This window comes from Callorhinus ursinus, unplaced genomic scaffold, assembly GCF_003265705.2.
Source record: "Callorhinus ursinus isolate GAN/ISIS: 27379988/994484 unplaced genomic scaffold, GSC_fseal_2.0 scaffold74, whole genome shotgun sequence".
NCBI classification, from domain to species: domain Eukaryota; kingdom Metazoa; phylum Chordata; class Mammalia; order Carnivora; family Otariidae; genus Callorhinus; species Callorhinus ursinus.
Genome location: NW_027397136.1, coordinates 4,463,419 through 4,481,092, shown reverse-complemented (window position 1 = coordinate 4,481,092; position 17,674 = coordinate 4,463,419).

Here is a 17,674-nt window from a genome sequence, read left to right as displayed (position 1 = left end):
TTGGCCATTTGGATGTCTTCTTTGCAAAAATGTCTGTTCATGTCTTCTGCCCATTTCTTGATTGGATTATTTGTTCTTTGGGTGTTGAGTTTGATAAGTTCTTTATAGATTTTGGATACTAGTCCTTTATCTGATATGTCATTTGCAAATATCTTCTCCCAATCTGTTGGTTGTCTTTTGGTTTTGTGGACTGTTTCTTTTGCTGTGCAAAAGCTTTTTATCATGATGAAATCCCAATAGTTCATTTTTGCCCTTGCTTCCCTTGCCTTTGACGACGTGTCTAGGAAGAAATTGTTGCAGCCGAGATCGAAGAGGTTGCTGCCTCTGTTCTCCTCTAGGATTTTGATGGACTCCTGTCTCACATTTAGGTCTTTCATCCATTTTGAGTCTATTTATGTGTGTAGTATAAGGAAATGGTCCGGTGTCATTCTTCTGCATGTGGCTGTCCAATTTTCCCAACACCATTTGTTGAAGAGACTGTCTTTTTTCCATTGGACATTCTTTCCTGCTTTGTCAAAGATGAGTTGACCATAGAGTTGAGGGTCCATTTCTGGGCTCTCTATTCTGTTACATTGATCTATGTGTTTGTTTTTGTGCCAGTACCAAACTGTCTTGATGATGACAGCTTTGTAATAGAGCTTGAAGTCCGGAATTGTGTTGCCTCCAGCTTTGCTTTTCTCTTTCAACATTCCTCTGGCTATTTCGGGTCTTTTCTGGTTCCATACAAATTTTAGGATTATTTTTTCCATTTCTTTGAAAAAAGTTGATGGTATTTTGATAGGGATTGCATTAAATGTGTCAATTGCTCTAGGTAGCATTGACATCTTCACAATATTTGTTCTTCCAATCCATGAGCATGGAACGTTTTTTCCATTTCTTTGTGTCTTCCTCAATTTCTTTCATGAGTGTTTTATAGTGTTCTGAGTACAGATTCTTTGCCTCTTTGGTTAGATTTATTCCTATGTATCTTATGATTTGGGGTGCAATTGTAAATGAGATTGACTCCTTAATTTCTCTTTCTTCTGTCTTTTTGTTAGTGTATAGAAATGCCACTGATTTCTGTGCATTGATTTTATATCCTGCCACTTTACTGAATTCCTGTATGAGTTCTAGCAGTTTTGGGGTGGAGTCTTTTGGGTTTTCCACATAAAGTATCATATCATCTACAAAGAGTGAGAGTTTGACTTCTTCTTTGCTGTTTCGGATGCCTTTTATTTCTTTTTGTTGTCTGATTGCTATGGCTAGGACTTCTAGTACTCTGTTGAATAGCAGCAGTGATAGTGGACATCCCTGCCGCGTTCCTGACCTTAGGGGAAAAGCTCTCAGTCTTCCCCATTGAGAATGATATTCGCTGTGGGTTTTTCATAGACGGCTTTTATGATATTGAGGTATGTACCCTTTATCCCTACACTCTGAAGAGTTTTGATCAAGAAAGGATGCAGTACCTTGTCATATGCTTTCTCTGCATCTATTGAGAGGATCATATGGTTCTTGTTCTTTCTTTTATTAATGTATTGTATCACATTGATTGATTTGTGGATGTTGAACAAACCTGCAGCCCAGGAATAAATCCTACTTGGTCGTGGTGAAGAATCCTTTTAACGTACTGTTGGATCCTATTGGCTAGTATTTTGGTGAGAATTTTTGCATCCATGTTCATCAGAGATATTGGTCTGTAATTCTCTTTTTTGATGCGGTCTTTGTCTGATTTTGGGATCCAGGTAATGCTGGCCTCATAAAATGAGTTTGAAAGTTTCCTTCCATTTCTATTTTTTTGGAACAGTTTTAGAAGAATAGGTATTAAGTCTTCTTTAAATGTTTGGTAGAATTCCCCTGGGAAGCCATCTGGCCCTGGGCTCTTGTTTCTTGGGATGTTTTTGATGACTGCTTCAATTTCCTTAGTGGTTATAGGTCTGTTCAGGTTTTCTATTTTTTCCTGGTTCAGTTTTGGTAGTTTATACATCTCTAGGAATGCATCCATTTCTTTCAGATCATATAATTTGCTGGCATATAGTTGCTCATAATATGTTCTTATAATTGTTTGTATTTCTTTGGTGTTGGTTGTGATCTCTCCTCTTTCATTCATGATTTTATTTATTTGGGTCATTTCTCTTTTCTTTTTGATAAGATAGATGCTTTAAGTATGATAGAGTGTCCTTCCTCATCTCTTATTATAGTCTTTGGTTTAAAATCTAATTTGTCTGATATAAGGATTGCCACCCCAGCTTTCTTTTAATGTCCATTAGCATGGTAAATGGTTTTCTACCCCCACTTTCAATCTGGAGGTGTCTTTGCATCTAAAAAGAGTCTCTTGCTGACAGCATATCGATGGGTCTTGTTTTTTATCCAATCTGATAGCCTGTGTCTTTTGATTGGGGCATTTAGCCCATTTACATTCAGGGTAACTATTGAAAGATATGAATTTAGTGCCATTGTATTGCCTGTTAGGTAACTGTTACTGTATATTGTCTCTGTTCCTTTCTAGTCTATGTTACTTTGGGGCTCTCTCTTTGCTTAGAGGACCCCTTTCAATATTTCTTATAGGGCTGGTTTGGTGTTTGCAAATTCTTTTAGTTTTTGTTTGTCCTGGACACTTTTTATCTCTCCTTCTAGTTTCAAGGACAGCCTAGCTGGATATAGTATTCTTGGCTGCATATTTTTCTCATTCAGTGCTCTGAATATATCATGCCAGTCCTTTTGGGCATGCCTGGTCTCTGTGGATAGGTCTGTTGCCAATCTAATGTTTCTACCATTGTAGGTTCAGACCTCTTGTCCCGAGCTGCTTTCAGGATTTTCTCTTTGTCTCTGAGACTTGTAAGTTTTACTATTAGATGTTGGGGTGTTGACCTATTTTTATTGATTTTGAGGGGGTGGTTCTCTGTGCCTCCTGGATTTTGATGCCTGTTTCCTTCCCCAAATTAGGGAAGTTCTCTGCTATAATTTGCTCCAATATACCTTTTGCCCCTCTCTCTCTTTCTTCTTCTTCTGGGATTCCAATTATTCTAATATTGTTTTGTCTTATGATATCACTTATCTCTTGAATTCTGCCCTCGTGATCCAGTAGTTGTTTATCTCTCTTTTTCTCAGCATCTTCATTCTCCATCATTTGGTCTTCTATATCACTAATTCTCTCTTCTGCCTCATTTATCCTAGCAGTTAGGGCCTCCATTTTTGAATGCACCAAATTAATAGCCTTTTTGATTTCAACTTGGTTAGATTTTAGTTCTTTTATTTCTCCAGAAAGGGTTTCTCTAGTATCTTCCATGCTTTTTTTCAAGCCCAGCTAGTATCTTTATAATCATCATTCTGAACTCTAGTTCCAACATCTTACTAATGCCTGTATTGATTAGGTCCCTCACAGTCTTGGTGTTTGCAAATTCTTTTCGTTTTTGTTTGTCCTGGAAGATTTTTATCTCTCCTTCTATTTTCAGTGCCTAGCTGGACATAGTATTCTTGGCTGCAGATTTTCAAAAAAAATAGAAAAAGAAAATTTAAAAAATTAATGGTCCCTTCTTGTTCTTTTTTTGAGGTGAGTTCTTCTGTCTTGTCATTTTGTCCAGAGGAGAATAGATGAATGAGAGAACAAAATGCTAACAGGGTAACAACGACCCCAAAAAAATATACACTAAACAAATCAGAAGAGACCTGAAACTGGGGGAAAAGAAAGGGAAAGAAAGAAAAAAGAAAAAAAAGGATATCATCAAATATGATCAGGCTGGTGAATCGATCAGTGCCACACACTAGATTTTGGGCATATTTTGGTCTGTTAGAAGAAACTTCTTCCCAAAATTTTAAAGAAAGAAAAACTTATATATGTACTAAAATAAGGGTAAATACGATGAAGGGATGGAATATGACTGTAAAGATAAAAATTATAAAAGATTTTATAAAAGGAATTGATAAGATAAGAATTTGGTTGAAAAAAGAAAGAAGAGAAATTTTTAAAAAAAGGGAGAGAACGTGATCAGGCAGGAGACTAGAACAAAGCCATACACTAGAGATTTAGGGTACATTTTGGTCTGTTAGAAGAAACTGTATCTCAAAATTTTAAAGAGAGAATGTCTTATATATATACCAAAAATAAGGTTAACTACTATGAAGGGTTAGAATATGACTCTAAAAATGAGAAATAAAAAACTTTTTTTAAAAAGGGATTGATAAGATGTTGGTTGAAAAAAGGAAAAAGAAAAATTCGAAAAAAATAGAAAAAGAAAATTTTAAAAATTAACTTTGAAAGACTAAAGAATCATGGGGGAAAAAGCCATGAATTCTATGTGCTGTATTCCTCTAGCACTGGAGTTCTGCCATTCTCATTGATTGGTAAACTTGGTCTTGGCTGGCTGTTCTTGCTGATCTTCTGGGGGAAGGGCCTATTGTCATGGTTCCCAAATGTCTTTGCTGGAGGTGGAATTGCCCCACCCTTGCCGGGTCCGGGGTAAGTAATCTGCTGGGGTTTGCTCTCGGGAGCTTTTGTTCCCTGCAAGCTTTCCATACAGCTTTGGACTGTACAGAAAGGACGAGAGTGAAAATGGCGGCCTCCCAATCTCTGCCCCAGAGGAGCCGAGAACTCGGGGCCCCGCTCCTCAGTGTGCCCCCAGAGAAAAGCAGTCAGTCACTCCCATCTCCCCAGTCTCCGGCTGCACTCCATGCTCACCTGGCCTGTGACTGAGCATTTCTGTCTCTGGCACCCAACTGGGTGTGGAGTCTCCAAACCCAGCAGATCCCTGTGGTGTGCTCCCATGCCACTCCTCCTAGGGGAGGAAGGGGAGTCTCCCCAGATCTGCCACTTGTTGGGTCCCTGCTGGAGGAGCGGTGGCCGAACTGTGCTGCGGGTCACGGTTTATGGCAACCCTGAGCCGAGAGCCCGCTCCTCGGCTCCATCTCTGCAGCCGGCTTCCCTGCTCCGATACCTGGGAGCTCTGCCGCATTCAGGCACCCCCGGTCTTCCTGTGACCCCAAGGGTCCTGAGACCACACTATCTTCCCGAATATTGCCTCAGATTCACTTCTCCGCACATCCTACCTTCCAGAAAGTGGTCACTTTTCTGTTCAGAGAGTTGCTGCTATACTTTTCTTTGATCTCCTGTTGAGTTCATAAGTGTTCAGAATGGTTTGGTCCCTATCTAGCTGAATTCCTGGGACCAGACGAAATTTAGGTCTCCTACTCCTCCACCATCTTGCTCCTCCCACAGCATACAAAAAATGAACTCAAAATGTATTACGGACTTAAATGTAAAACTATAAATCTTTCAGAAAAAAAAAGCACAAGAGAAAATCTTTGGGATCCAAAGTTAGGGAAAGAGTGCTTAGACTTGACACCAAAAACGTGATCCATAAAAGGAAAACTGATCAACTGAACTCCATCAAGATTTAAACTTTTGTTCTGCAAAAGACCCTGTTAAGAGGATGAAAAAACAATGCACAAAGCAGAGAAAATATTTGCAAACCACATAGCCGAAAAAGAGCTAGCATCTAGAATATATAAGAACTCTCCAAAACTCAACAGTAAAAACCAAACAGCCCTCTTAGAAAATAGGCAAAAGATGCAAACAAACATTTCAGCGAAGAGGATATATGGATGACAAATAAGCACATGAAAAAGCATGCAACGTCACTAGCCCTGAGGGAAATGTACATTGAAATCCCATTCAGATATCATACCCACTTATCAGAATGACTATGATAAAAAGTCATCACCATATCTGGTGCATGTGAGGATTTGAAATGACCACTAACACATTGTCGGTGCCCAGGTAAAATGGTACAACCACTCTGGAAAACAGTTTGGCAGGTTTTTTTAAAAAACACTAAACATGCAACTACCATATGACCCAGCATTTGCACTCCTGGGCATTTATCCCAGAGAAATGAAAATTTATGTTCACACAAAAACCTGTGCACAACTGTTCGTAGCAGCTTTATTGACAATAGCCAAAATCTGGAAGCGACCCGGTGTCATCCAGAGAGTGATAGTTAAACTGTGGCACATCCACACCATGGCATACTGCTCAGCCGTAAGACCAAACTCTTGATACATACAACAACTTGGATACACACAACATAACTCCACAGTATTAAGCTGAATGAGACCAAAAAAAAAAAAAAATCCAACCCCAAAAGTTTACATACCGTGTGATTCCATTTATATAGCTTTCTTGAGATGACAGAATTAGAGAGATGAAGAACAGGTTAGCAGTTGCCAAGGATAAAGGGGTGGGGGTGACAGGAGGGAGGGATGTTGGTGTGGCTATAAAGCAGTAGCATCCGAGATTTCTTGTGATGAAATGTTCTATATCTTTATGTGTCAATGTCAACATTCTGGTTGTGCTATTGTATGGAATCTCTTGTATATGAATTCTTACAAATGTGGGTGCAGCTCCGGTGTGCTCAAAATAAGAAGTTTAATTTTAAAAAATTGTGCCAGCTTGCACTCCATAAATCCGGTGCGCCGGGAAGCCCAGAGCAGTGTGGTGGATATTGGAAACAGCAAGAACGGACCCTGCAGATGAGTAAGAGGAAAAAAGCCACTAACTCCCCAAGGGGTCCAGAAGAATGGGCCCTGGTATTTCACTTGCAGAAAGAAGAAAGGAAAAGAATTGTCCTAAGGCTGACTTACAAAAGGAACCTCTTGCAGCCAGAATCCATCTGAAGCCAGAGGCTCCCTGCAGCCTGGCACACGTTCAAATGGGAAGTCCTCAGCGCTCCACGTTGCAAAACTCCTCCCCGCCAACACAGACTTAGCCATTCCATCCATTTACACCAAGTCAGCAGTTTGGACAGATGTTTGCCATCTAAGACTTCCTGTGAGGTACACAGGCCCTTAATCATAGTTCTTATGGGAATTTAGGGGTTTGGGGTGCCAGGCCAGGGTGGGGTTGGACTGAAGTTGGGTTGTGTAGAAACCAGGGTTTTCAAGGTCAGTTCTCCAGCCCCTAGGCTTTTGGGGTTGGGGGAGGGGGGCGCTGCTCTCAATGGGTTTTCTCAGGGAAAAGATCTTTTGCGTGTGTCTCCCTCATGTGAGAGAAGAAAAGCCCCCTAGGAGTTTTCCACTTCTGCTTCTGCTGGGAGCCAGAGGAAATGGCACAAGGCCCCAGCCCACACTCTGCTCCCCGTTCTCCAGCTCGGCCAGAAAGCAGAGAAAGGCTAGTAGGAAGGGCCCAGGGTCGTCCCTGCCCCCGGCCTGCGGCTGTGCCCACTGACCCTAGCTTCTGCGTGCTAGTGCGTGAGTGACTCCCCAAGGAGCAATTCGATTCTTACCGTGCTTCTTAGGCATTTCAAGTGATTCCTTAAACCACATGCTAAAAATTAATGTTCTAATATATTCGTTTGACCCATATCCCGTTTCATCTGCCCCTACTGTTCTCCACTGCTCCCCCCCACACACATCTCCAGCAGGGAACAGAGATCTGGAGAAGCTAGGTCTATCTTACTTAACACTAACACCCTTTCAACTATTGCTTCTCGTCCTTTCTGCTTCGAGAAGAAAAAATCAGAGTGAGGAGGGAATGCTTCCTTAAGCTATAGGCACAAACACTGCTTCTGTGTGTCTGGACCAGAGCCCTAAGCCCTCCCCACTCCCCCACCCCTTGATCTCCAGGAGGCTGTCCTCCAAGGCCAGCTTCCAAGGCAAAGGAAAGCTGACTGGCTAATTTGCAAGAGGCTCTTGACCCGAGAGTCCTCTTCTGCAAACGTCTTGCTCCACCACCTGCAGCCCTCTGGGCCCCACATCCCGGAAGCCTGTGGGCAAACAGGAAATCAGCAGCGAGCCCAGGAGAGCAGGAATATGCAGTTCTCCCACAGAGACATCATGCATTCTCCGGGCCTGTGCTCTTGTTGCAGAGGGGATGGGGAAGGGCACAGAGAGAAGACAAATGAGAAACTGGAAGAGAAAACCGCTGTAGGAAAGAATGTAGGGTTTGAAGCCCATGGCCAAGAAAGAATTCTTGAGACGTCTTTGGTGCAAAAAGGCGGTTTTATTAAAGCCCGGGGAAAGGACCCAGAGGCAGGAAGAGCTGCACCGGGGTCAGGAGGAGTGGCCCGTTATAGACTTTCAAGTTGGGAGGGGGCTAGGGATAGTGTAAGTCTCTAAGGAGTTTTGGAAGCAAGGTTTCCAGGACCTTGAGGGGGCTGGCTCTTGTTGGGAAAAGGCCATTTATTACCGTGTAATAACACCTTAGCCATGAGACCCTTCAGATGGATATCGGTGGGCCATATGCTTAGGGGATGATTGCCAACACGTATCTTGGGGGTTTAGAGATAAAGGAAGTTCCTAAAGGAATTTTTGTATGCTAAAGTAGATTTACAGGTTCGGGGAGGCAGGAGGGTAGGGTTGGGGGGGAGGGGGGTCTTTTGCTCTTAGCAAAGTGTCAACATCAAGGCAGTTGAGTCCCTACAGGAATGTCACTCTGCCTGTTTTAAGGACTTGTCAGTGGGCTGTAGGTAGTAAGGAAATTTAATAATTTTTCTTCTGCCTTTGTTTCCCACATCAAAAACGAACTGCCCCAGGAACTGAGAAACCTGTGGCAGAAGGCTGCTGAGCTCCCAGCTCACAGGGATGAATTTCATGTGACAGGGCAGTGGCCTGCAGAGAGGGGGAATGGGGCAAGGGTGTGACTCCAGAGCTGCCCATCATCCCTCTAGCTACACCATGAAGGCCACAGAGCAACAGAGCAGGTCAGGTATGGGGCCAAGTTCAGTACACCCGGAGGTCCCTGAGTGGGCTCAGCTCTCACTTATAATGTATGCAATTATAGGATCTACAATCCATGTCCTTCTATGCGTCAGGTTCCTTGTTAGTAAAATAGGGGCATTAATACCCATCTCAGGAGGTGATTGTCAGGAGTCAACAGGAATATGTTTCACCAGAAAGAACAGAAAGCCTGACAGTCACGCCTAAAAGAATGAGCCTGGGAGGCTCATTCAGTTAAGAGTCTGCCTTCGGCTCAGGTCATGATCTCAGGGTCCTGGATCGAGCCTGGCATCAAGCTCCCTGCTCAGCGGGAAGCCTGCTTCTCCCTCTCCCTCTGTTGCTCCCCCTGCTTGTGCTTTCTTGCTCACTCTCTCTCTCAAATAAATAAATAAAATCTTAAAATAAAAAAAAGAATGTTGTTCTCCTTCTCTCTCTTAAATAAGGGTGCGTCCTCCAATATTGATAGTGTCTCCAATGAGAGACAATACTTTATTACAAAGGGCTAGATTCAGCCCAGTGGCTTTCATCCTCACACTTGGCCTCATGGTTGCAAGACAGCTGCTGCACCTTCGAGCCCACATCCACGGTACAGGCAGGAGGAAAAGAGGTGAAAGATGGCCGGTTTTCTCTTCGCAAAACTTCGTCTTTTTAAGTCAGGAAGAGATGTCCTCGCCAACAAATTTCACTTACATATTATTGGCCAGCACTATGTGACATGGCCTGCTGTGGGGTGCCGGGAAGTCGAGTTCTAGGTTTCCAGCATCTATAAAAGAGGAAAGGAGGGGAGAAAGATAGGTCTTGAGTGAGCCAACCTATCGCGTCTGCTCGGTACACAGAGTAAGGAGCCCAGTCTCTGGCAGGTACAGAAGCTCTCCAAACAGCAGCTCTTTACCTCCCCGCGCAAACAAAACCTGCAAGTGCTTTGTGTCTGGGCTGAGGTAAGCCAGCCCACCAAGCAACTTCATTTCTTGGAGCCCTGTAATCAGCACTCTCTAGGAATGCAAATGTGGTTTGCCCAGGAAAGGTGATAAACACTTCTCTCCTTTCCAGCTGTGCAGAGCCATCTCCGTTGGCTTATGCACCAGAAGTTTCTAGGGCAAAATAAATAAACAGGCTGTTTTGCTTTTCTCAAAAATGAGGGTGGTTTTGTTTTTTGTGTTTTGGGGTTTTGTGTTTTTTTTTGGTTTTTTGTTTGTTTTTGGTTTTCCTTTACAGAGCTAAGCCATCTCACACTTTGACCTACAGCCCCTACTGGCCTCTGTGAGAATAAGCTTCCGGCTGGCGTCTGTAACCTAGCCACTAGGCCATTCCTCTGGGTACGCTCAGGCCCTCGAAGATAATGGGAAAGGAGCTGACCTCTCTTCGGTTTCACAACTGTTAACTCGTGTAATCCTCACTGCACATCTGCAAGCAGGGCATAGCATTTCTCTTTGCCAAAACTACAGCTCAGGGCAAATGTTCAGGGTCATCCAGCTGGTAGGCAAGGAGCCGAAACACAAACCCAGCTCTGTCTGGGGCCTCTACCCTTCCCAACGCAACCCGTTGCCTCCAGAAGTACGGCTTTCTGTTATATTCTCCGTTTGAGGCCCCCAAACAGTCAGGCATTTCCTCCAACATCAGGAGCTGGTGGAAAGGTTGTCATAGTTACAGTGGAAAGTGAGGGTGTTGGGGCTGCGGCTACCCCCAAGACCTCTGCTCCTCAGGGAGGCCGGCCTCTGACTGTGTGTTTGCAAGGAGGTGGGCTGGAGTGGCAGAGACTACCAGAATGTGACCTCAGAGGTCACCCAGTCCAAGGCCCTCATGGGACAGGTTAGGAAGCTGAGACTCTGAGAGATGGGCGAAAGGCGACAGTAAGAAGAGAGAAGAGAACTCGGGCCCCTCAACTTGTAGGCCATTTGCTTTCTCCAGCAAAGTAGGCTCCTGATGGTTTCCAGGCTCTCAGGTGGCCTTTCCCAGTCAATCAGCAAGCCAGGCTGGGAAGCCACCCCGATGAGCCAATTACGGACTTTAAGGCATTCACCGAATATTTCTAGAGCACTTACCACAGGCCAAGCACTAGAGCTAGAGCAAAGAACAACAAAGATAATGACCCAATGCTCATGGAGCTTATATCCTAGTGGGGCAGACAGAACAGAAGTAAATAAATGGAGAGAAAGAGGAAGATAGCAGGTATCAGATAGTGATGAGTTCCTCAGAAAACAACACAGAGAGAAGATACAGAGTGACCGGGGTGTGCTTCAGAACTGGGGTCAGGGACGAGCTTGCCAGGGGCTGACATCTAAGCTGAGACCTGAATGACAGGAAGAAAGTAGCAGGTGAAGACCCAGCGGTTGGGGGGGCGGGGCGGGTGCGGCGGAGAGCTGTTCCCATGGAGGACACAGCAGGTGCAAAGCTGCTGAGCTGGGGGGATGAGCTTGGCTGAGTGAGGAAGAGAAAGGAGGCCACTGGAGCCTGAGTTCAGGGAGCAAAGGAGAGAGAAAAGTGCCAAGGTAGGAGATGCAGGCCAAGGGTGGATCCTGTAGGGCCTCCTTCAGCCAGGGAGAGAATTTGTTTTTGCTCTCAGTACAGTAAGAGGTCACTGGATGGTTTTAAATATACAAGGGCCCTGGTCTCACTTAGGCTTTGAATAGATCATTCTGGATGCCCTGGAAAGAACAAGAAAAAGGGCAAGAATAAGAAGAGGGAGATGAGTGGTCAAGCGATGCCAGCAGTCCTCTAGGGCCTATGCACATTAAACCATAAAGCTGGGGTTCTCCCAAGGCTGTTGCCTCAGGCATCTGTGCAGGCTGCCCCAAAGCTGAGCATGCCTTTCACCGAAACTCCAATATGAACAGCATCATCTGAAGCTGTGCATCGTGGGTCTGGCTTTTTAGTACCTTATGATTCTCAAAGACACCACCCTTAGGTACTCATGTCAAAGGTGCAAAATAGAAATCCCTTCAGACTATTTTCTGCATGAAAGTAAGACAGACAAACCACAAATCATCTACGTCGAGGACTGGATCATTAATTATGCAGTGAAGTAAGTATGCGGAATAATAAAATCTAAGATAACCTTGTACCTTTAATTAACTCATGTCCAGTGGAAAATATATGAATCCCTTGGTTATTGGCCCTGACGCTTAGAAAAGAAATCATGGGTGATCCAAAAAATCAGTTCTATAATTTATATTTGGGCTAACAATGCACTTAATGATGAGTACTGAGAGGCAAGTTGGAGCTATTCAATGTCCAAATTGAATCATAAATGTTTTAAAGAAATATTCATTCTCTCATCAAATATTTTGCATGCCCGCTATTCACCAGGCCTGCTGGGTCCTGGAGCAAACAACCAACCAATATATTCCCTGCCTTTGTGGACCTTAGAGTCTAATGGCTGGACAGACATCGAACCAGAAAAACACGCAGAAATGGGCAGCTACAATTTGTAATAAGGCCTGTAATAGAAAAGAGCAGAGAGAATCATGGAGAGGTTCTCATTTAGATCGTGAGGTTCGGAGAAAGCCTCTCTGTTGAAGCTTTAAGATGGCCAAGGGCCACCTTGGTCATTGACACACTTCCATTGCTCCCCCCTCATCCTTATCTCTTACCTCTCTTCAAACAAATACTTGCACAGGGACTCACTCCCTTAACCCCTTATCCTTCCCTCCCAACCCCACGCCCTCCAAGCCCTGTGACCCCAAGTGCAAACAGACAACCCTCAGAGCCATCATGTGGAATCAAGGAGGAGTCAGGAGCCAGGGCGCCAGACAGAAAGGAGCACGGAACTTCTTGGTCTGGTTCTCACACAGGATCTCACTCCTTTTATGACCTTTGGGAATTGCTTCCTCTCTCCAGAAGTCTCAGTGTCCCCCATCTGTCCAGTGGAAGGAAGCACACTGTCCCTAGAGTCCCCAGGTGAGCTCCCAGACGTCCTTGGAGGGTCCCCGAGCAGACTGGCAGACCCCCAGGCCAGAGTGAGAGCAGAGAGGCTGAGAGCAGAAGGAAAAGCCCTAATCCTTCCGGATCCCCTATAGACTGAGCCTGGAGCGGGGCCAGACCCCATGCAGGGCTCCCAAAAGACTGCTTTACAAAACCTGCTTGCTAGCCCCTGACATTTCTTCCCTCCAGGTTTCAGAAACGAGCCCTTGAGACCAGATGAGGAATGTGGTAGGAATAATGTGATTGCAGAAAGTGTGTGGATTTTGTTTCTGGACACAGCACTTGACATAATGTCAGATATGAGTTGCTCACACTATGACGCTTCTAGTCTCCTCACTCAGCCTCCATCCTGTGAGTCTGGCCCAAAGCACTCTTCATTAGCACAAAATCCCACACTGGTAACGTGACTTCTGGGGACAGAGGCCCAGGCTAGCTCTAGGCAAGAAGAGGAGAAGATAAACCTTTTTTGCCATTTCCTATTCCCACCTCTCCTGGGCTCAGCTCTGCCATCTCTGAGAGTCAGATTGGGGAACAGCCAAGGAGAGCCTTTCATGGAAGGGGTAGTGGGGGAGGGGAGCTGCTAAGGATCTGAATAAAAGGAAGGGATGGGGGCGTACATGTGCCTCGCAAGAGGGAGGTAGTCCTAGTCTGGGCCCTAGTTGCTGTTCTACCAACACTGACAGGGTGATATCACGTCCCTCTCCTGAGGGGAAATGAGATCACCCTGGACAACCCTGAAGCCATCTTCCAGCTCTAAACTTTTAAAATGCTCAGCAAGTGCTAGTTTCTAGAAGAAATGGGGCAGGAGATGGACTGCGGGGATCCCTGTTTGATAAAAAGGGTGGGCACCGGTGCTGCCCTTGCCCACCTCTTTCAGGAGCAGTACAGCCGATGAATGATGACTAAGAGCTTGACACACTCCCGGGGACTTTGGCGGACTTCAGCACAGAAGTGAAAGATCCAGGGCTATTCATGACAGTTGGGGGCTGGGGCCAGGGCTGCCCACATCACCCCAGTATATCCAATACATTTAAGAGCCACTGCCTCAGCTGACCAGATTTGGGAAATTTATGTTAACAGTGTTTTAGACTAAGCCCAAATCATATTGCATGCTATCAGCAGAGTCTCTTGATTGTCATATAATTTATTTCACATTTACTACAGCCTGTCATTGTCCATCACTGTGCTAGGTGCTAGAGAAGTAAAGATGAATAGAATCCAGTCCTTGCTTTCCAGCAGCTCCCAACTGACCTGCTGGAGCACCGTGGGGTGTCCTGAACCATTACTCCAAATGGTACCTGTTGCACGACCCCTTTGGGGCAATCGAAGTCTGGTGGGCACACAGTCTGGTGAGCAGATTATAGCTAGCCATTGGTCTCCCTTTGCCTTTTCAGTTGAGCACCCTGGTACAGTAAACAATCTGTATATGTCATAATGAGATGCCAACTTTCAATTAATGTCTAACATATACTTTTGCTCTAATGCAAAATGCATGTTAGCAGTATCTGTCAAATGGAACACGGCCCCCAAAAGTCACATGATAGTGGAGAGTGGAGTCAGCTGGCTATGAGAAGAGGTGAGAGATGAAAAATCTAGCCAACATGGCGGCTATTAGAACATAAGAAGAGGTAACATTTGAGATACACAAGAGCAGGTATTGATAGCAGCAAACTAATATGAGAGGGAGAGCAAATGATAGTGTGGTAACAGTGGATGCTTTCGAAGTCACTGCAGGACCCGGTTATACTGCAGCAATAGTTGCACTGTAATTATTCCTGACTTGTTTAATGTGTTTTTTTAGTATTTTAATGCCTTCAAGTGTGCCACACACAATAAAATCGGTAAACCAAAAAAAAAAAAAAAATGTTGGAAACCACGAATCTAGTGGAAAAGAAATGTATAAGAAAAATAATTCCGGCTCTATGCTTAAATTCCTAATGGAGACATGAGATCAATAGGAGCAAGGCACTTAGTTCTACCTAGAGAGGACAAGGAGGGTTTCTAGAGGGGTAGATAATTAAAACAAGTTTTGAAGGTTGAGTAAGAGTTCACCAAGTATACAGGGCAAGAAAGGCTTCCAAATCATGGGAACCACTTGGGCAAATGTGTGGAAGAAAGAACAAGCTGTACATGGTGGTATGGCTGGAGAGCACAGAAGGAGTACAAGAGTGTCAAGAGGGGAAGGTGACACCAGCTCACAAAGAATACTAAGGATGTGACTCTGGTGATATTCTTCCTTCAAATTCAAACTCCCACCCCACCCCTGCAGAAAAAGATGATTCTGAAGATAAACATGATGGAAATTTCTCTGGGGTCAACAAAATGCCACAAGCCTTAATGTTTTAACTTGGGTAGAAAACGCATAACACTAGCTAAGTAGTTGGCAGAAATATCAAGGACACGGTTCTGCTGAATAGAAGCCTATATTCAGGATCAGTTTCCTAGTTTGTGTGACCCATGAAAATGTGGGGCCTCTGATAAGTGTTAGGAATTTCAAGATGGCAACAGCAGAGCACTAAATGAAGTGCTGGTCCGATTGCAGCATGGAGCCTTGTGCATGTTGCCCTAGTGACCAGCCCTATGACTGAGGGAGACCAGAAGGCCTTATTAGAACATTTTCCTCTTTATTGGAATTGGATTTATTTCTTTGGGTAAGAGAGAGGGTTGGATGATGGGAGAGATTGAGAGGCCAATTCAAGGCATCAAAAATATTTTTTTAGCTGAATTTTCAACATTTTTGTCCTCCAAGTATCCCTAATAGCAAGAAAAATGTGGGATATAGCAACCCTCCTTTTTACAACTTGTTTGAGAGTTCCCATGTCACTGAAAAACGCATGCATATTTTGCATTCTTTTTTTTAATTGAGGTACAATTGACATTATAACATTGTATTAGTTTCAGGTATATAACATAATGATTCGTTCTTTGTATATATTGTTAAATGATCATCACAATAAGTCTAGTTAATATGTCCCCTAACCTAGTTACAAAAAATTTTTTTCTGATGATGAGAAGTTTTAAGATCTACTTTCTCAGCAACTTTCAAATATGCAACACAGTGTTATTATAGTTGCCATGCTGTATATTACATCCGCATGACTTATTTATTTGTAACTGGAAGTTTGTACATTTTGACCCCCTTCACCCATTTCTCTCACCCCCCCAACCCCACCTCTGGCACCCACCAATCTATTTGCTGTATCTATGAGCTTGGTTTTTGGGGTTTGTTTGGGTTTTTTTAGATTCCAACATATAAGTGACATCATGTGGTATTTATCGTCTCTGACTTATTTCACTTAGCATAATGCCCTCAAAGTCCACCCATATTGTTGCAAATGGCAAAATTTCATTCCTTTTATGGCTGAATAATATTCCATTTTATTCCATATACATATACATATTTTTTTTCTTGATCCATCCATCCATCCATTGATGGGCACAAGTTGTTTCCATATATTGACTATTATAAATAATGCTGCAATGAACATGAGGGTGCAGGTATCTTTTTGAGTTAGTGTTTTCATCTTCTTTGGATAAATGCCCAGAGGTGAAATTGCTGGTAGTTTTATTTTTGATTTTTTAATTTTGGGGGAAACCTCCATACTATTTTCCACAATGGCTGTACCAATTTACATTCCCACCAACAGTGCACAAGAGTTTCCTTTTCTCCACATCCCACATTCTTCTTAATGTTTATTTAAATATGAAAGATACTATTAGTAAGGTGGCTGGTTATAAGAAAAATACACAAAAATTGACATCCTGCAATGGAATCAAGATATCAGACAGACAAGATACCTGCTTCTACATCTCTACCTGCTCCAATCCCATGAAATTACAGAAATGATATTTTGAAAAAGGGATAGATCTGTAATGTTGCTGGAAATCAAGGAAGGGTGCTTACCTGCAAACCAGAAATACTGAAGACCATTTTTTTAAAAAAAAAGATAGAATTGGATTGATGAAGAAATGATAAAAAAATATTCAAGCCAAACATGAATAGAATAAACTACTCAAGGTAGGAATAGCTGTTGAAGCTCAGAGTGATCAAACCCATGTGGAGGAGAGTGCCTGAGCCCCTCCTCAGTGTTATCAGTTGAGTGATTCAGAACAAAGGGGCCCATTAGGCTGGCTCTTCCTCCCAGCCACCCGTAAACAGGGAGCAGTTTACAGATTGGGCATTTCCTCTGGGGTGAAGTTGTCATCAGTGTTCTCTAAAGGGGAGTTCTGACTCAACAAATCTTGTGAGTTGGGGCCAATAGGCAGAGTAGGACCTCAGTTAACTGGCTCCTGAGAGGAATGGAGATCCCCACCTTCAGGGGCTTGTGCCCACAGACCTCACCCTGCACAGACAACTCCCCACAGTAACTGGGGAGGAAAACAGCATTTGGAATAGGCACCAGAGATTTCCAATGGGGTTGTGAAAAAGCACTTGGTCAGATATCGGCCTGTGTAAGAGCTAGTTTTTAGACATTTGTCAGATCTTCATGTGGCTAAATAATTGATCAATGTATAAATATTGCATGAATGTTTGAAAAGATGGTAAAATCTCTGATAAATCAGGATGCTCCCTTTATATATCTATTGGTCCATACTTATTCATTGTATCATTTAAATCTTCACTGCCATTCAATGTGTGCCATGTGTGTTAAATTTTCTGGTAGCCATATCAAAGTAAGTCAAAAGAAACTGCTAAGATGAAGTTTAATAGATTTTGTTAAACTCAATACATCTAAAATATGATACGTTCAACACTTAATATTTTAAAATAACATTATTTTTCATACGAAATCTTTGAAATCTGATATGTGTTTTCTGCTGCTAGCACATCTCAATTTGAACTAGCCGTATTTAAGGTGTTCAGTAGCCTCGTGGCTCCCGGCTATAGTGTGTGGCTAGTCGCTGCTGAATTGGACAGTACAGTTCTAAATCCTTGGTTATTTTTTGTCTACTTGAACTATTGTTCTGTTTATACGTTTTGAAACTGCACAAAGATTCACGAGTGGACAAGAACAAAACAAAAAGCCTCTTCTTGGACCATTAACTCTTTGGACTTTGAATTCCA